Source organism: Humulus lupulus, chromosome 7 (assembly GCF_963169125.1).
Source record: "Humulus lupulus chromosome 7, drHumLupu1.1, whole genome shotgun sequence".
NCBI lineage: Eukaryota > Viridiplantae > Streptophyta > Magnoliopsida > Rosales > Cannabaceae > Humulus > Humulus lupulus.
In genome coordinates, this window is record NC_084799.1 from 79,618,746 (window position 1) to 79,624,745 (window position 6,000).

Here is a 6,000-nt window from a genome sequence, read left to right on the forward strand (position 1 = left end):
TACTGTCGACCGGCAGCAACAAGAATCACCGCAAGATCCTCTGGATACCTCATAAGTCTATCTTCTTTTTTCTTTTATTTTTGAGTTATACGACCTAAGGGTCATGAGGTAAAGACAATTTCTTTTTTAACTTTTATTGCTGCATGGGCAGCTTTTTCCCTTTTAATCAAACAATTACATCCGAGCAGTAACTGCTTGCGGTGTAAAAGGATTCTTTTTTGATATTATAATATATTTACACTTTATTATAACATCTGTTCACATGACCAAACTTAGCATAGTACTTTGGATTGATTTAACAAAATAACAGAATTTTGAAAAATACTCTAAGTACCCTTGCATGCTTTCACTTATTTTGCTCATGTGTTTACATACCTTTCGATATGCTTTGCTTACTAGATACTTTATATGCCCCCCAAGTGATTGAGGAGCTTTATGTCCTCGGTCACTTTCCTTGATTAGGACCTGTTCGAACATATCTGCTCGTAGGATAAATTTAAAACAATAATATAGAAAAACAACACACGTAATGAGCAAATACTTGTAATAAATACAATAGTTGGCAAGATTGACTGGCTGCACACAGTCCCTTTTATTTCTCGTAATAAATGGACAAATTATGTCTGTACGAGTGATCACCAAAATGATCTTACACTTATAAGTGATCAGTCACATAAAATGACCAACCCTTTTTCATAACTTGTAAAAAGTAAAATTAATACAAGCCAATTCTTTAAGAAGAATTGTTTATTGATAGTATTTTTGCAGGTTGTCTCCATTCCAATAGCGAGGAATGAGATCTCCATTTAAGTGAGCAAGTTTATAAGTGCCTGGATGGAGGACTTCTTCAATTTGGTACGATCCTTCCCAGTTAGGTCCGAGTACTCCAACGGCCTGGTCGCGGGTGTTGAGAAAAACCCTTCTAAGTACTAGATCTCCGACATTGAGTTTCCTTTCACGTACTTTAGAATTGAAATACCGGGTGACCTTTTGCTGGTAAGCTGCTACTCAGGGTTGGGCTTACTCGCGCTTTTAATAGACCAAATTTAGAGATTCCATCAATAACTGGCTATTAGAGCCTTGATCGTACGTTATTCTTCGATGCGATGGCGGATCTAACTCAACAGGCAACATAGCCTCATATCCATAAGCTAAGGAGAATGGAGTATGGCCTGTTGTTGTTCGATGGGATGTTCTGTACAACCAGAGGACTTCAGGCAAGTGCTCTGGCCATGCCCCCTTTGCTTCCTCAAGTCTTCTCTTTAGAGTATCTTTTAGAATCTTATTGACTGCCTCGACTTGTCCGTTTGCTTGAGGGTGAGCAACTGAAGAAAAGCTCTTGATAATTCCATGTTGCTCGCAAAAATCCGTGAACAGATCACTATCAAACTGTGTGCCGTTGTTTGAGACAATTTTTCTTGGCAATCCATAGTGACACACAATGTTCTTGACCACGAAGTCCAGCACTTTCTTGGTCGTTATAGTTGTGAATGGCTCAGCTTTAGCCCACTTTGTGAAGTAATCAACGGCCACCACGGCGTACTTGACGCCGCCCTTCCCTGTGGGCAAGGATCCGATTAGATCTATACCCCAGACTGCAAATGGCCACGGACTTTGCATTTGTTTTAGCTCATTATGGGCTGCTTGCGGAATTTTGGAGAACCTCTGGCATTTGTCGCACCTCCGCACAAATTCCATCGAGTCTTCCTTCATTGTTGGCCAGAAGTATCCTTGCCTTAGGATCTTTTTTGATAGACTTTGCCCCCCAGCATGGTCCCCACAAAAGCCTTCGTGGACCTCTTTCATCAATGCTTTGGCCTTCTCTTTCGAAATACACCTGAGGAGTGGCATTGAGTATCCCCTTCAGTACAAGATTCCATCGACCAGGATATACCTAGCAGCCTGTCGCTGAAGGGTCCTGACTTTGTTTCTGTCCGTTGGTAACACACCCTTCGTCAGGTACTCTATGTAAGGTGCCATCCATGTATCTGTTGCCTGAATCACCAAAGAGGTCTCTTCTGCTTGGATGCTTGGTGCAGATAGTCGTTCAACTGGCACTATGTTTAGGGTGTTAGCATCCTTGGCACTTGCTAACTTGGCCAAAGCATCAGTGTTTGAGTTTTGGTCGCGAGGCACTTGCTGGAGAGTATATTTATCAAACTGCGCCAATAGATCCTTTGCTTAATTCAAGTAGGCAACCATTTTTAGACCTTGGGCCTAATATTCTCCAATGATCTGATTGACTACTAACTGAGAGTCACTGTAGACTTCAAGCGAATTTATGTGCATGTCTCTGGCTAACCGTAATCCTGCGAGCAGTGCTTCATACTCGACTTCGTTGTTAAAAGCAGTGAAGTCGAATCTAATCCCGCAGTGAAATTGATGCCCTTCAGGCGTTATCAAAATCACTCTGGCTCCAGCGTGATGCTCATTAGAAGAGTCGTCCGCGAACAATTTCCATGAGGGGGTTTGGCTTTGAGGTTCAAGATCTCCAGGCTCTTCTGGCAGCTCTCTATCTGGAAGCTCAGTGAGTTCTGCGACATAGTCGACCAGAGCTTGTCCTTTCATTGCTTCTTGTGGTAAATAAGAGATATCAAACTGCCCAAGTTCAATCGCCCATTTCAATAATCGACGTGCGGCTTCTGGCTTTTGCAGAACTTGCCGTAGAGGTTGGTCGGTCAAAACTGTGATTGGGTGAGCTTGGAAGTACGGCCGCAACTTTCTGGAGGCTAAGATCAGGCAATAGGCTAATTTTTCAACAAGGGGATACCGCAGTTATGCCCCTATTAGCCTCTTGCTTACATAATAAATGCCCTTTTGCACGCCCTCTTCCTCTCTTATTAGAACAACGCTATCAGCGTATTCTGTAATCGCTAAGTAGATGAACAAAGTCTCTTTATCAACCGGCTTTGATAAAATCGGTGGCTGTGACATGTGTGTCTTAAAAGTTTGAAAAGCTTGCTCGCACTCCTCCGTCCATTCAAACTTCTTGTTGCCTCTAAGTAGATTAAAAAAGGGACACATTTGTCCATCAACTAGGAAATAATTGAGAGCAGCAACTCTCCCAGTTAAGCTTTGAACATCCTTGATTTTTGTTGGCGATTTCATATCGACCAGGGCTTTGATCTTCTCAGGATTGGCTTCAATTCCTCACGAGTTTACTATGACTCCCAAGAATTTCCCTGACCCAACTTTGAAGGAACACTTGAGGGGATTCAGCTTCATCTGATATTTGTTCAAGACGTTGAAGCACTCTTGTAAGTCCCTTATATGTCCTTCTGCCCTCTTCGACTTAACCAACATGTCATCGACGTATACTTCCATGTTTGTACCGATCAACTCCTTGAACATGTGATTGACTAATCGTTGGTAAGTTGCACCAGCGTTTTTCAAACTGAAGGGCATTATTTTGTAACAGTAAAGCCCTGTATCGGTCCGAAAGCTAGTGTGATCCTCATCAGGGGGATGCATACTAATCTGATTGTACCCGAAGTATGCATCCATGAATGAGAGGATCTCATGCCCTGCAGTGGCATCGACCAGTTGATCAATTCTAGGGAGTGGGAAACAATCTTTAGGGCATGCTTTATTAAGGTCTGTGAAATCCACACATGTTCTCCACTTGCCATTCGGCTTTGGAACCAGTACGGGATTAGAGATCCAGGATGGATGAAATGCTACCCGGATGAATTCATTCTCCTTTAGCTTCTCGACTTCTTCCTTTAGAGATTTTGATCTGTCTTTGTTGAGCATCCTCCTTTTCTGTTGCACCAGTGGAAAAACTCTTATCTATGTTCAGGACATGGCTAATGACCGCAGGGTCTATTCCAACCATGTATTTATGCGACCAGGCAAAGACTTCCTGGTTTTTCCTCAAAAATTCCACCAGTGCTTGTTTGGTTGTTGTCTCTAAGTTTTTACCTACTTTCACAACCCTGGTCGGATCTGCTTCATCAAGCTGGACCTCTTCAAGGTCCTCGATGGGTCCTATTGTTGGAAATGTGCCCTGAAAGCATATGTAGTAGACATTGTTTATTTTTTAAAATAAATAAATAAATTGAATTTGTTATGCATATATTTTATGGACTGTATTATTCTATGATAATATTATGTAAATATTAGGAAAATTCCTAAGTTCATGTATGTAATCTCAAACACGTATTAGTACGGGAGGATTGTGTTTGAGATAAATGAACTTGAATAGTTCGCAGTAAAATAAAATTATGGAATCTTTAGATTAATTACTGCAAGTACGGTCCACTAGTATTATGAATACATGTGATCTAGATCTGGATCACTAGTGTGGTAGGACACTTTAGTGGAGGTGCTTTATATATTAGAGAATATATAGAACTAGACCAGATATGTTTATTAACTTAGTTAAATACCGTTTCGAAGTATTAATTAAATATATCAACTGATGATCATATACAAATAGATCTTAATCCTGAAGTTACTATGAACTCCTGTTTATGTTATATGAGTTCTTTGATTCACTTGTTAGGGTCTGTCAGAATGATCAGGCTAGAAATTTTTGTTTTGGGAACTCATTAATATAGATGGCTGGGGACATAGTATACAGATATGGAATCTATACCTTCTCGCAATAGATTGAATAATGGTTCTCTTAAGGGTTGAATTTTGACTGAAAGGTTATTGAGCTCAAATTAATAATTTATTATGAATTAACCTTCACTAGTAAAGTCAATGGTACTTAAGGAAATAAGAGATAATTAAAAGGGTAAAACGGTAATTTTATTCCCGATTAATTATGAACCATTATTAGAGGGTCAAGTTGTATGCAATGATTATATCAATGGACGCTTTATGATTATAAAGTACTCAGTAAATGAAATGTCTATAATTACAAGAGTGCAGTCTCATATTTATAGTGGAATAATCATGAGATTAATAATTTAAGATTATTTGATTAAAGAGTTTAATTAATAATCTCAAATTTATTAGAGCTTGGAATTATAGGTCCATAGGTCCCCATAGCGGCTCTTTCAACACTGTTCAAGGTAAGAGTTGATATGAAGGGAAAATAGTTTAAGGACATATTTAAGAAGAAATTTGTTCTTCAGGCCAAATATGCAATTATATGATTAATTAATTAATTACAAATTAGTTGTAGTTAACAAAATTAATTAATATTTAATTATTGTATAATTTTTGAAATTATATTAAATAATTAAATTAATTTTCGAAATTTAATTAAATAATTTTCGAAATTATAATAAATTAAATATTTATTTTCGAAAATTTTGGATTTCATTAATTGGTAGAATTAATTAAATATCTTTATTTGAGTGGGAGATAATGATCTGATAAGTTCAAATTGGATTTGAATTTAAAAGATTAATATTTATTCAAATAATTAATTATATTTGATAATTAATTTGAATTCAAGTTTGAATTAGTTATCAGGTTGTTAGATCTTATCCGACAAAGTAATTTGAATAAATAATTAAATAAAACTTAAAAAACTAATATTCCTAGAAATTAGGAAGCTACACGTTCACACACAGTCCATAGACTGTGTGTGGCGTGTAGGGCATTCTTTTTTCAGGGATGAGATTTTCAATTTTATTTATTTAATTAATTAATTAATGGATAATTCAAAAATTGGTTTTTGGATTTTTTTCATTAATAGAATAATTAATTAATTAAAAAGTAAATTGTAAAATGGTTACAAATTTATTTTTTAAATTTTGAATATTTTCTGTTAAGTATGACTGATCAGAAAATTATTCAGATAAGAGAAGTGAAGAGAGTGAGACTACTCTGAATATTCGCTCTGTGAAAAATAAAATGGTAGTTTTCTCTCCCTGAAAATAAAGAACCAATTCTCAGGCCTATTCTCTTGATCTCATGAGTTGAGTACATCAAGTAGAATCACAAATAAACTATCATTCATTCTCTAAGTGCCCACACATTTCTTGAGGTGTAGAGAACGCTTTGGAAGATCTTGGTGTGAGTACGTAGGAGTAGCTTGGATAG